Here is a 14,381-nt window from a genome sequence, read left to right as displayed (position 1 = left end):
GCCCTCATAGACTCCATCGAAATAAAAGAAAACCAAAACAGAAGAAGACATACAGACGCCAGAAATTGCGGCTTTGGGACAGGCGTGAAAAAAAAACATCATGAGTCATACAATAAGGGTACCTCCCGTGTCATTGCAGCTTTTAAATATATCGTGCAAGTTTCTATGTGAAAGCTTTCCGTGTTTGTGAAGAATATTACGCGTGTCAACATTTTATGGCAGCAGCACATGGCAACATGAATGCTACGTTTATTTTATAAGAAAAGATGACATGTATTTCCTTTTTTTACTGATTAAGCAACGAAGGCGTCGTTTTTAAAAATGCGGACGGGGACGTTAGCAATTCGGTTCCACTTGTTTCCTGCTGAATTGTAGTGCCAAGTACACGTTATTCATTTATTCCGTTTTCTTTTTGGTTTATATTGTTTGATGTTTCTTTTAATTTAAAGCTAGCATAGACTGAGGCATATCCACAATAACATAAAGGATTAATAAGCAAATGATATGTTTAATTGATGTTAATAACACTTTAATCTCTATCATAAAAGCCGAAATACTAAATATTGCGATTTTGTAAAGAAAGTAAATACGAAAATTAAATTGCCTTTGCTGGTAATGCACATGATTACATTCGTGAAATCACTGTATTTTACGACAATTACGAGTTTCGTCGATGTTCAAGCTTACCTCCAATTACTGTCACATTAAAGGCATACATACGATGCCCAGTGACAGCCCGAGACTTGCACTCGTATATTCCCGCGTCATAATTCCGAACTGACGTAATCTCAAAACTTGGATGGGAAAGGTTGCCATAGCTACCATTGTCTGATAAGGGTTCTTCCGTACCACTGCTTGTTGTTTTTGTCCACAGAACTTCAGTAACATCTACAGGGAGTAGTTCATACACGGGACAAGGTAGTATAATAGTGTCTCCCTCAGCAACTGTAACGTCACTTGTATTAGATCCTGTGTAAAAGTTTGCTTGTAAGATATTTTTAGACTTTGATTGTCGGTTCTATGGCATCTTTCCACACGTTTGCTAATACTTACTTACACAATTACATATAAAAGTATCGTATTTTCCTGGAAGTCATGCATATAATATTTCGTTTTTTGATAACGCAAGATAAAAAATATAAAATGGGTCAACCCATATCCGGTTGTTGTAATATTTAGCCTTCGATAAAATTTCAGTTACAACAATCAATCGATGGATATGTTTGTTTCAATAAACATAACCTGGATATTTATCTATCAAAGAAAATTATCATGATATTGTAAATGTTGACCTACCTAAGGAATACATGAATGAAGAGGGTCACCTTTTTTGTTTAATCTGGTTTTTGTATAAAGGTGAAATACTTTTGATTATTATCTAACTTTAGTGAGGAATGCATTCTACATAACATACAATTAGTATGCCTAGGGTAAGGGACACAACTCTTAAAATTGTTATAACGTTTGTATTCAGCATTTGACAACAATTACATGTAAGCATCGAAGTAACTTGGATTGATTTCATTCTGTTTTTTAAGCTTGAAAGGCTTTGATGAAGTTGACTATGATTCAAACACATCACTGATTTCAAGAGTTATGTCCCCTACCCTAGGTCTTTGACAAATTCTGTTTATTTCGTTGTAGGTTGAAGAACAATGTTAAAATATTGCATACATTTTAAATTCCGGTGAGGTTATTGTCTCCTTAACATATTCACCATACCCATTCTCCTTATAACGAATTCGAAGTTAATAACAAACTTTAAAAGGGAATATCATATTAAAAAAAAAGGAATTTCATGTATGAAAGAAGAAAAGCGTTCTATATTGGTACTACATAAATATATATTTGACGGTTATATAAGGGCGAAAAAATCCAAAATTCACTTACTTGACCTTGTTTCACAAATTATGTTAATTCTACTTTCACAAAGGAAATCGTTCCATTGCCTGTTCAATGAAATCTTCATACCAATACAGTCTTCATTTCCCATCAGACTGTTTGGTTCGCCTTCCGCAAAATCAAACAGTGTTATATTCTTGTTAACAGACGCCCAAACAAACACATCTTCAATTTTAGAATCTGTTCCTCCTAACCATGGTTCTGATGTAAAACCAAAGATTATATCAAATCTATACACACGAATACTTATTTTCGCTGAACAACATATCAATTCGACTTCATAACTATCTATCTTGTGATCAACACTCCTTTAGCACATATTAAAAAATGAAGTGACTTATTTGTTGAGATTCATTTTCAAGACTTTTTTTCCTGTTCGCGATAGTAGTAAAATTAAATTTCTATCAAAAATAAATTGTTTTACAATATGATAAAGTCATTATCTTGAATAGGTACTTAGTTATATTTGTAGCCCGGAATTTGATATTTTCCGTACGCAATCAAATATAATGTGGCAACAATAGTGATTTACTGGATAGGTATAACATTTTAGTTTTTTTTCTCTAATTTGTAATACTGTGAAAGTACTATTTATTGCGAAATATCAATTTTTGTGGTTTTCGTTGGTGGGTCAAACCACGAAATTTCGATGCCAATGAAAAGAATATTTCCTTTGATGTGTATACTGAAAACCTCAAAACCACAAAATTAAAAATTCACGAACTTGTTCTTCTTTCCTAATCCACGAATATTGGTATCCACGAATTGAAATACTTTCCCAGTATCTGAATATTTTCCTTTTATCTGAGACAATATCCATTCAGCACCTGTATTAAGAGTTTTCATATCACAACTCAGAGCATGCCGAAATTAATAATGCTGACTTTATGTACAGTTCTAGAATCTTACATTAAGGCTTCTGTAACAGGATTTTGATTCAAGTAATCACAACAAAACTTAATTGTCGTAATCATGGATCTTGAGGTATTACTCTGCAACACTGGATCCATTTATTTGTTGTGTAATAGCATTGCTTAAATCTTTTGTCTACCCCGGATATGATATGATATGATATGATAAAAATATATCATAAGCAATTCGATGGGGGTTTTTAAGATAAGCACAGGACGCTTACCTTACCGGAGTACCTGGTGAATGTTGCAAGTGTTAGAGGGAGTTCTAGTTGCTTATTTACTTTTGTTTCTTTGTACATTATGTTTTCGTTATTTCGTGCTCTTTGTTGCGTATGTCAATTTTCCCTGTCTAGTCGTTTTCCTTAGAATATATTTTGTTGATTACCGCGCGAATTCTGGTTCCCTTGATTTCTATTTTAAATCGTTTCCGGGAACAAAATGCATACAAAACGATTGTCTTATTTATTTTCTGTACATGTATGTTTATCATGATATTTATTATAATGAATAAAATGACAATGTGTGCTGCAGTTCTTTAGCGAAATTAGATAGATGAGTAATCTGATTGGTAATAAGTGGTATAAATGTTATGTCAATTTATACTTTTAACCTGCGTCAGATTCCAAAGCGAGATTTTTCAGATTTTGAATAATTTCATTTGTATGTGGCTCTGCTAGCTTTGCACCATGACTCCTGCAATTCTCCTACAATAGTTACACAATTTAAGAGAATAACTAAACCCAAATTAAATAATAATAATAATAATAAAAAGATATATATAAAAAGGTCTAAATTCCAAAACATGTTAGAACTGTCAAAAATGCGATTCAAATTTGTGTCCGTTCCATCTGCGGGACTCGAACTCGTACCGCTGTGACATTTATGGAAACACCGCCTGCATTAAGTCAGCGCCCTAGACTATATATAAGGTATACAAGGTAATGATGACGACCATAAAGTCATTTACTCTTGCAAACTTGAATTTACATTGTATAAACTGCAAAATTGCCTACACCGAACATCTTTTGGTCTATAGAATATGTGCAGCTTCGACAGCTGTTACACAGGTACAAAAAATATAATACTAACGTAAAGGGACTCCCAAAAGTGTCTAGTTTAGATAGATTTTCAATTTATTAAGGATTTGTTTGACAAGTGTCACTGTTATTGCAATACGTAATTGTTATCCGATAAAAAAAACCTCTAGCAAGCTATGATTACAGTTTAATTGCAACAGAAAAAGACGGTTTTTAGGAAAGTTTCTCTTCTGCACACGTCAGGAATTTATCAAATATTCTAAAACGATCTAACAAACTGTTTATCTTTTTACTTCACCCAATACCTTAACTGAAGTTTGTTCAAAACAATGGAAACAAATGGAAATTTGTAATGAACGTTGCTAATACTCATTGATGAAAATTTCCACATTCTGGATAAGACAGATACAATGTAATCAGCAAGAGGAAGGATACGAAGTTATTCATTAATGAGACCTTTTATTTGCTTTGTTAAGCCAAATATCAGTGTTTGAAGGACACAAATAAATGGAATAGCCAGAATGACGCAGTTAATGATATAAACCAGTACTGATTTTAACACACCTGTGCTTCTGTCCAGTTTAACTTTTCTTTAAGTACTCTATAACAAGAACCTCCAATGAGTTTCCAACCTGGTTCACAGTATAGGGTCGGGAAAACTTTGACTCCTTCTGTAAAATCCGTACAAACTTTGAAGTAAGATATATCAGCTTAACTTGAATGTTTAAAATGATCGTGATCGTGTACGTTCAACGCATTCGGTTTTGCCGAACTATAGGACGCTTACTCAACCAATGCGCCTGGTCTATGCTCCCATTTTTATAGGAGTCTGGGTTGCTTTTTTACAGTTGATTTCATTTGGTGGTTTCTTTTTTAGGTAAACGATATTCAAGCAGATCTTTGATATTATGTACTGTTGCATGCATGGACAAACAGTAAACAACTATTTACAATTATAAGTATGAATATAAAAATATAAGTGTTGAAATGAATAATGTGATTACAACTTGTACAATGATCAAGATTGTTAAGATGATAGCTAGAGAACAGCTGGCGTTAGCTGCCGTCTGAAACTATCTATGGATGGAGTCTGAACAAGTGATGCAGGGAATTGGTTCCGCTGAGGTATACTGTAAGGAAAAAATGAATGCCGGTATATTTGTCTTTTGAAGTACGGATGTGGCTGTATATGAGATGGTGGTTTTAATTGGTACTCGAGTCGGAGAGGTCAATACGATTGATGGTATAACAACTACCCGGCATGTTATTTTTAAAACATAATTAATTTTGGACGTGATTTGCGATGGGATAAACGTAATTTCATATTTTCGAGCATATCTGCAACGCTACTGGTATTGTGGTATCTGATAGAGACTTACCTGGCAGCTAAACTCTGGACAATCTCACTTTTGGATTTGGATTCTTTTGTAAAAGGGTCCAAAACAGTAAAAGAACATTGAAGTTTTGGTCGGACGAGCACTTAGTAAGCCTGCGTTTTGATATGCTTGTTTGACATTTTTAAGTTTTGTTTGAGGAACCCAAGAGTTCTGTTATCTTTGAATGTTAAGCAATTTATACGCTTGTCCCATTTAAATTAGACTGTACTGTTACCCCTAGATAATAAGTAGAGTTTGCTGCTTTTAATGTTTGATTATGAAGAATAGAGTCATGTTTGAAGAGTTTGAAGAGTTGTTTGTTTTTGTGATTAGGAGAACTGTACACTTATCCGGGTGAGACGCATGAACCAATCTTGTTCCCTTCTGGCTGCCTCATCAAGATCCGAGAGCTTATTACAGTTGCTCTGGTATCTGATGGAACGAATACATTCATCAGCGAATAGTCTGAGTTTACTATTTGTTAAGGTAATTAAGTTTGTTAAGAAGTGTGGATGTGGAAATTTATCAAAACCTTATGCAAAAGCCGTTATTACTAAATCAGCTTGAATGTTTTAGTTACCAGTTTTAAATAATTCTTGAATAAGGGAGCGTAACTGAGATTCACTTGAGCATGAGTGTCGGAACCGTGTTGAAGATCATACAGTATGTTATTAGTTTCAATGTGATTAATTTTATGTTATGTTTTGTCACTGTGCTACATTAACTTGCAGCTAATGCAAGTTAAGGAAATAGGCCTGTCATTAACTGTTTGGTGTTTGTCGCCTTTTTTAGACTGGTGCTACGTTTGCATGTTTCCAGTCAGATGGTGTTTCTGCAGTTTGCAAAAAAAAATGTGAGAGAATTTTGTTGCAGTATTGGTGTTATGTTCGTTCTGAGTTTTTTAACTACCATTCTGATCTTGTTTCCTTGATTTTGCTGATGGTCAATCTAAACTTCATGTTTCTTATGTCAGCGGTTACGGTATTTATTTTCCAACGTGTGTTCGAATATATTTAATAATGTATCCAAAGATAAATATTTCGAATTTTATCCACATGTTCCGACCCTCTACCTCTCTGCTTTCTTTCTGTATTTTTTGTAAATTCAACAGACAAAAATCCAATCTCTTTATTCCAATGCTTTCATTAAAGGGAAAGGCCACCTTTGTATTAAGGTTCTGCTAAAGTCAATATCTAGGACTTTCCTTTCATTCATAGTTTCAATAATACATTAAATTAAGCATTGAAACATTGCTAAATGCATCTTTTTATGTATATAACACACAAGCACAAGTCAGACTTAGGAACACATGTTTTATAACTTCTATATAACATTAACAACAAAAATGTAAACAGCATACTTTAGAATAAATCTATAGCTGTCAAAACAAGCTAAGTAGATTTTTCCTATGACATACTAATCTTCTGGCAGCAAATCCCGGTGTTCGTCAATGTTGTCTGACATTTACTTATATATTGTGCCTCAATCTCGTCTTCTATTTATTTGGGGTTGAATTTATAGGGGAAAAGTCCCAAATTTGAGATTTCTTCGGGCATTGTAATTAATTACTTATTTACTTTCCCTTTACAAAACGACGTCGTGACGTCAAAGCGCAATCAATCATGGTGGCGCCCAAAGATTAGAAATGAAAACAGAGTCAGCAAAAAAACATAACATAACCAACATAATAAGTACAAAGCAACAAAAGTAAATGAGCAACTTGGACTCCAATAAAAACTGGGAGCATAAACTAGATGCACCTTAGCTTTTCTAGAAACATCAAAGAATTGCTCTTAAAGTCAAGTCCAGGGTAGACGAGAGAGAAAAGGAAATCCATGACACGTTGAACAAATCAGTTTTCATGGTGCCGATTGAAACACCGTAACAATCAACGAGTTCATGATGAAGACTATAAAACTTCTGTAGTAATGACTTTTATCTAGTAGCTACATAGCTGTTCCAGAAGCTTAATTGTTAGAAATATATCAATACAAAAAAAAAAACAAACAAAAAACAAAAAAAAAGACAAAAAAACAAACAAAAACAAACAAAAAAAAAAAAAAAATAAAAAAAAAAAAAAAATAACACAACAAAAAATAAATAAAAATGATAATGAAAAAGTAGAACATTGAAACGAAAATCACAAAAAAACCAGAAAACAAACAAAAAAAAAAAAAAATCCACCCCCTCCCAGAAAAAAATAAATCAAAATATCAACAAAATGAGCATGTTTAGTTGTACAAAAAAATAATGCTAGCCTTTCTGTCTCAATTTCAATTTCAAAATGGTTCATAGACATAACATTTAACAATGCAACACGAAATTCAAATCGGCAGAAGACTTACCTAAATTTGTATCGCATATGAACAAAGCTGTTTGGCTAGTAATTACAAATAAAAGCGAAATGTGGTTGTTGTACATGTTAACCGAATGTCAAAAGTTCATCCTAAACATTGAAAATTGAATATAATAAGGTAAATGAATCCTTCCCGAACTTATAGTATACTTATAAAAGTTTCCGTCTATTAAATTATTTATTGAAAAAGGAAATGCTACTAATAAATCGAAATTTGATCCTTTCAAACTTCTGATGATATCATTGTTAACTATTTAGAACTTGAAGCCTGAAGTGTTTTATAATCAAGGATAAATAATAACAAAAGAAACAAATTCAGGAAAATATTTCAAACGATACACAAATGCGATAAATAAAAGACTAAACTTGGCTAATTTACTATAGATTCTTACTTTAGATCCAAGAGAAGAGTTTGAAATGCCTAGATTAACCCATTAATGAGTACGTATTTTGTTGGTTTTGTTACAGTGTACAAATAGTTCTTGGGTTAGGAATGAAAACACAATGTTTGTTAGCAAACTACGAGCATTTTAAGGACTCAGTAACTCAAAGATGACAATTAACCTGGTTCCAGTTGATTGATTGATTGATTGTTGTTGTTTATTGCCGTTTCGGCGACCAGGGCCATATCACGGCAAGAACATTTAATGCAAGGAAAATATTAAAAGCAAGATCAAAGTCTCTTCATAAAATAATGAAATTAAAACAAACAGCTATTTACATATAAAAAGGTACATAAAAGGTGAACCTAAGACATAAAATATATATAGAAACATAACTTCGATAAAACATTTAAAATATTGAAAAATCAAGGACGGTATCCAATTTAGATTTTATTGAATAAACCGATGTCCCGCAAGAAATCGATAATGTTTTTAGATGAAACGGTCTTGAACAAATCAAACATATTGGCGCAATCAAAATAATTTTGCCTGGTGTTGGCAAAATCCACACAATCTAGAAGAACATGTTTGATAGAGAAAGGGCAATCACATGGAATACACTCAGGTCGAGGATCACCAACAAGCAAATGGCCATGCGTAAATCTAGAATGTCCAATGCGGCATCTAGTCATGACCACTTGCTCTTTGCGATTGCCCGACTCGGATTGATGAACGCCTAGATCGGGTTTCATGGAATTGAGTTTGTTGTGTTCAAGACCGTCCCATCGGTCCTGCCACATCTTTAAAATATATTTCCTTATTAAAGGTTTAAAATCGGTGTATGGCAAACTAACGGCCTTTAGTATTTCATTTAATGCCTTCTTGGCAACTGAATTCCCCTGAATACCAACATGACTGGGTACGCAGAGAAAAACAATCGCTATATCAAATTCCCGAAGTCGATGAATAAAATATAAAATTTGTAAGATAAGAATGTTTTTCAGTTTGTGATTCTTAATTGCCAAAAGACAGCTCAAAGAGTCTGAACAAATAATAAACTGTGACAAATTAGATTGAGTAATCAATTTTAGTGCTAACAAGATGGCTCGAGCTTCAGCTGTGAATATGGAAGCGTTCGATGGCAACCGTTCAGTTACAGTTCTGTCACCATGGACAGCAGCACATACAACGCTATCGCCATCTTTTGAGCCATCTGTATACACCGTCGAAAATACTGGATAATTTGCTTTGATTTCAAAAAAATTTGTTGTAAAAAAAAGGATTAGTATCGGACTTTTTATATTCACGCAGATCAAAAATGAAAGAAGGGTGTGGAAGCTCCCATGGAGAGCATTTCGAAGTAACAAAAGGTGTCACTGCATTGGTCTCCAGATGAATTGCTTCCAAATGAGGTTTTATTCGAATTCCAAAAGGAGGGGTTTTGCTTTCATGTTTTCGATAAATGTCGACATAGATAGAATTAATGACACAGTCGTAGGCAGGGCTATCTGGGTAGGCCATAAGTTTACTTACATATTGAAGACCTAATTTCAAACGTCTGTCTCCATGGGATGGTTCATTTGCCTCGGCATAAAGGCTCTCAATAGGAGAGGTTCTTAAGGCACCAAGGCAAAGTCGCAACCCCTGGTGGTGAACAGCGTCTAAAATTTTAAGGTAAGATTTTTCGGCGGAACCATAAACAATAGATCCATAATCAAGTTTAGACCTAACTAAAACTACAATCGGTACTGGACACCATTTTTAAAATATCTAGTGCCTTAAGACACTTAGATGTAAGTTATTTGATATGGGGAAGAAAAGAAAGTTTACTATCAAACAGTAATCCAAGGAATTTTGTTTCTTCTACTATTTTGATTGTATTACCATAAAGAAAGAGATCTGGGTCCGGATGCAGCTTTCGCTTTCGACAAAAGTGCATACCAACAGTTTTAGATGTAGAAAACTTAAACCCATCCTCCAAAGCACATTTCTCAATTCTTTTGAGGCAAAGTTGTAACTGCCTTTCAATATTACTCATATTTTGTCCCCTGTAGCAGATCAAAAAGTCGTCTACATACAAGGAACCGTCAATATTGTCCTTCAAAACTTGGGCTAAACTATTAATTTTAATACTGAAGAGAGTGACAGAAAGAATACTTACCTGAGGAACTCCCATTTCCTGTTCCTTCTCCTCAGAAAAAGTAGAATTTACCCTTACATTAAAATGATGATCTGACAAAAAATTAGACAAGAAGAGAGGAAGTCTTCCTTTCAACCCAATATCAAATATATCTTTTAAAATACCATATTTCCACGTCGTGTCATAGGCTTTTTCTAAATCGAAAAAGACCGACACAACATGTTCAGTTTTAGCAAATGCATTTCTGATGAGCGTTTCACACCGGACTAAATGGTCAAGAGTACTTCTGCCTTGCCTAAAACTACACTGAATATTAGTGAGTAAGTTGTGCTTCTCAAGGAACCACACAAGGCGATCATTGACCATTCGTTCCATTGTCTTGCAGACGCAGCTTGTCAATGCGATCGGGCGATAATTTGAGGGATCCGTATGATCCTTTCCTGGTTTTGGGATAGGGACAACTGAAGCCGTTTTCCAGATAGGCGGAACTTTACCAGAAGTCCAAATCTCGTTCATTAATGCAAGAAGTGTATGCAGAGATTGATCAGAAAGATGTTTCAAAAGTTGAAAGTGAATATTATCTAGCCCACTAGCTGTATCGTGGGCTTTAGCCAGTGACGATTTTAGTTCCTCTATAAAAAATTGAGAATTGTAGGATTCAGCATTATTTGACTTGAAGTTTAATTTTGTCTTTTCTGCAGATTATTTAATTTTTTGAAAATCCGGTTTGTAGGTAGTTGAGGATGAATGTCTAGCGAAAGTTTCGGCTAGCTTATTGGCGATATCTTTTTCGGTAGTTAGAGTGGTATCACCAACTTTAAGGTGTTTCTCTGAAGAATTCGAATTTTTTTCCTTTTACTTTTCTAATAAAATTCCATACTTTATTGAGGGGAGTGTGAGATTTAATACTAGAAACAAAATTTTTTCAAGAGGTTCGTCTGGCTTGTTTACATGTACGTCAAGCTTTTGCTCGAAATATTCGGCAGTTTGACAGATTTACTGGTGTAGGATGTTTGTCAAACCGGCGATGGGCCTTGTTGCGTTCTTCGATCGCTTTGTTGCACTCATCAGGAAACCATGGTTTACTAGGCCTTTTTGGATTTGTCGAGGTTTTAGGTATTGTTTTATTAGAAATTGATGTCAGTCTTTCATTAAACAATAAAATGGGATCTTAAACATTCTTCATTGTTTCTAATCGTAATTCTTCAAGACAGTGGGCTTCAAATGAAGCCCAATCTGCTTTCTCAAATTTAAAACGAGGTTGACGTTCCTCTGTTTTGGAGGATAAATGCTCCAAAATAATAGGAAAATGATCACTCCCGCACAAGTCATCATGAACTCGCCATGTAAACTCTGAAAGTACGAGAGGATCACAGATGCTTAAATCAATAGTAGAATACGATCCATTGCCTGAATGAAGGAACGTTGAAGATCCGTCATTAAATATGCACAAATTTTCTTGCTGAAGGAGCTCCTAAACTTTTTTACCTTTATCATTCGTATGATTACTTCCCCATAAAGGATTATGAACATTAAAGTCACCCAAAATAATAAATGGTTTGGGCAACTGTTTAACCAAATCAACTAATTTATTTCTGCACAAAATTGAATTTGGGGGAACGTAAATGGAACAAACGATTATGGTTTTATCAAGGGATAGCCGAACGGCCACTGCTTGTAGATCGGTAGTTAAAGGAACTGAACTATGTATTACTCTGTCCCTAATAAAAATGGTAGATCCACCCGCAGCTCGTTCATTTGCCTCAGCAAATGTACTATACATTGTATATCCCTTTACGGAAATTTGATCCGTTTCTTTTAAATGAGTCTCCTGGAGACATAATGCAACTGGTAAAATAGACTGAACAAGAAGAGTTAATTCCAAAATATTAGCCTTTAAACCTCGACAATTCCATTGAAGTAATTTGGCCATTTTTTATGGGTGACGAATGGGGGATATTTTCTCTGACTTGGATCCGCGACCACGACTCGATGACCTTCTAGTACGAGTGCCACCATTAAGGTCAATTCGAATTGACTGAGCATGCTACTCCTTGTATTTTTTCATGGCAACACGATCTGTTTGGTCAATCTGATCAAGGTCGGGATCCAGCCAGTTTTCACCTGGACAAAGTCCATGATCTGTTGTTTCCATGTCAGACTCGGAATCCGAGTCCGACACCACAGGCGACACAATCTGTCGCCTAGACTTAGATTTCTCCAAGTCCTCCACACGGAAATTCCCCAACTTTTTTGGGGGTTGGACATTCTTCCGTTGAGAAGATTTGGAAGACGAAGATGATGACTGTTGTAATGATGGAGATGATTTTGAAGATGATCCGGAATTTTGGGATGACTGAGTCTGGGAACATTGGTGAGATTTGTTAGCTCTGGCCTTTTCAATTTCCTCTAAACATTTTTTGGATGGTTTCATTATTTTGGTGGATACCTTAGTGGGCAATTTGGCAAGACTACTGATATCCTCTTTCAAACTCATGATCGTCTGCACCTCAACAGTCGAGGACAGAAAAGCACGCTTTGCAACGTTAGCATATGATGTTTTGCCAGATGCAAGAACATTGTTGGAAAGGGCCCACTATATGAAATTTTGTTTTCACCTTTTAGCTTTAAAATATCTTTTTCTTTTTTTATAAAGAGGGCAATCTTTAGATGATGACATGTGAGCTTCCTCACAGTTTCTGCATTTCCGATCATTTTTGCAGTCGATTTTCTCGTGTCCTTCTTCAGAGCATCTACACTGGCCTTTTCCATGCCGAACTTCTGGCATTTAAAACATCGAAGTGGGTTAGTAATATACAGACTGTATGTAGACATGAGAGGGCACTGAAGTGGACCTAAATGTTAACAGGATTGTTCTCATTGGTGTGGTTGCATCTGCACGTTGAGAAGTAAACCTTTTCACTGACTTAACGCCTTGTGATTTCAGTTCCTCACAGATCTCTTCATTAGTCAAGGCGTCAATGTCTCGGCCTCGGTATTTAAGGGCACCCTGTGACTGATTTAGTGACTTGTGTGCAGATGAAACCACATCAAGGTCACCAATCCTGGTTAACTTTAACAAATTTGATGATTGGCCAGGTTCCTGATCTTATTTTCGTTGTATCTTTAACATCACCAGCTACACCCTTGATAGTTTTCTGTATTAAAAAAGGAAAAGGTCATTAACATTTTTGTCTTTATCTTTTGCAGAAATTACAATAAATCTTGGACAGTTATTATCACTTTCGTCAGAAGAATTGCAGACATCACTTGTTCGTTTTTTTAATAAGAAACATTGGACTCCCCGTTGTTTTTTGTCGCCATGTTAAGTTTTTATAAGTTTCATCGTCTCTGTTCCCCACCCGCCACCGAGTGCCAACACGGGCGATGCTAGGACTCTACGGATTTCCAGCAGATAGCATCAGGGATTCCAGAGACGACATACTCGAACAGAGCGTATCTATCAATGGTGCATAGACAGCGTACTACTCGATTGACCCATGAGCCACCACCTTCTTCATTTGCCATTTGTAAGCTTTTGAAAATCTTAGAAACATTGGATTAAACAAAATGCTATCAGTAAAGCATGGCGTGACCAGTCCATTGATCGAACCGGGTCCATCCGATCTCCCGTTTAGATGACCTAAGAGCCGAGTGGCATATACAGCCGTATCCTCGATCATCCAGCCATCGATGACACGGGTGTTACGTCACGACTGGAGTCCAGATACGACCTTCATCCACTATAACCTCCTCGCCCACCGATAACTCACGGGTTGCAACTCACGGCAAACAAGTAGGTGAGCCCACGGTTCCAGTTGATGATGACTTAGTGGTTGTACTCAAAATACGAATTAAAATGCAACAGTCGTTGTAACGAGAAATTTTATTTTTGAAAACACCAAAATTCCATGACGTAAATTTCGGGATTTAATGTCTCAAAGGTTTGAAGCATATGCAGATTTACATGTATCTTTAAAATATTCAATTGTTACTTTTACATATATATATGACAGTTGCACAAAAATGGGAATAACCATATTAAATTTGAAGAATCGCCGTCGTAGCAAGTAAACACAATTTGCTATCGACAAATCTACGATTGACGTCTCTTAATCATCAAATCCACAGTAAACATTGTAACGTATGCTTTTATGCGTTTCAAGACATACGGAAACACATGATTAACACATGATTAAGACCGAAAATTGTTGACCATTGAAGCTTATAAACAGCTTATCAAACGTATGTTTTTATTGAAATCATTTGGGAA

At 35.3% G+C, this 14,381-nt stretch overlaps 1 pseudogene; it reads right to left on the bottom strand.

Annotated features, from left to right (window-relative positions):
• Positions 1-12,880, bottom strand: part of LOC148606974 (uncharacterized) — a 28,641-nt pseudogene extending 15,761 nt beyond the window's left edge.
• Positions 12,881-14,381: the final 1,501 nt, after the last annotated feature.

This window comes from Perna viridis, chromosome 9 (genome assembly GCF_037379345.1).
Source record: "Perna viridis isolate PV_CMFRI_1.1 ecotype Kerala chromosome 9, ASM3737934v1, whole genome shotgun sequence".
Classification (NCBI taxonomy): Eukaryota; Metazoa; Mollusca; class Bivalvia; order Mytilida; family Mytilidae; genus Perna; species Perna viridis.
This window is presented reverse-complemented; position numbering and strand designations above follow the sequence as displayed.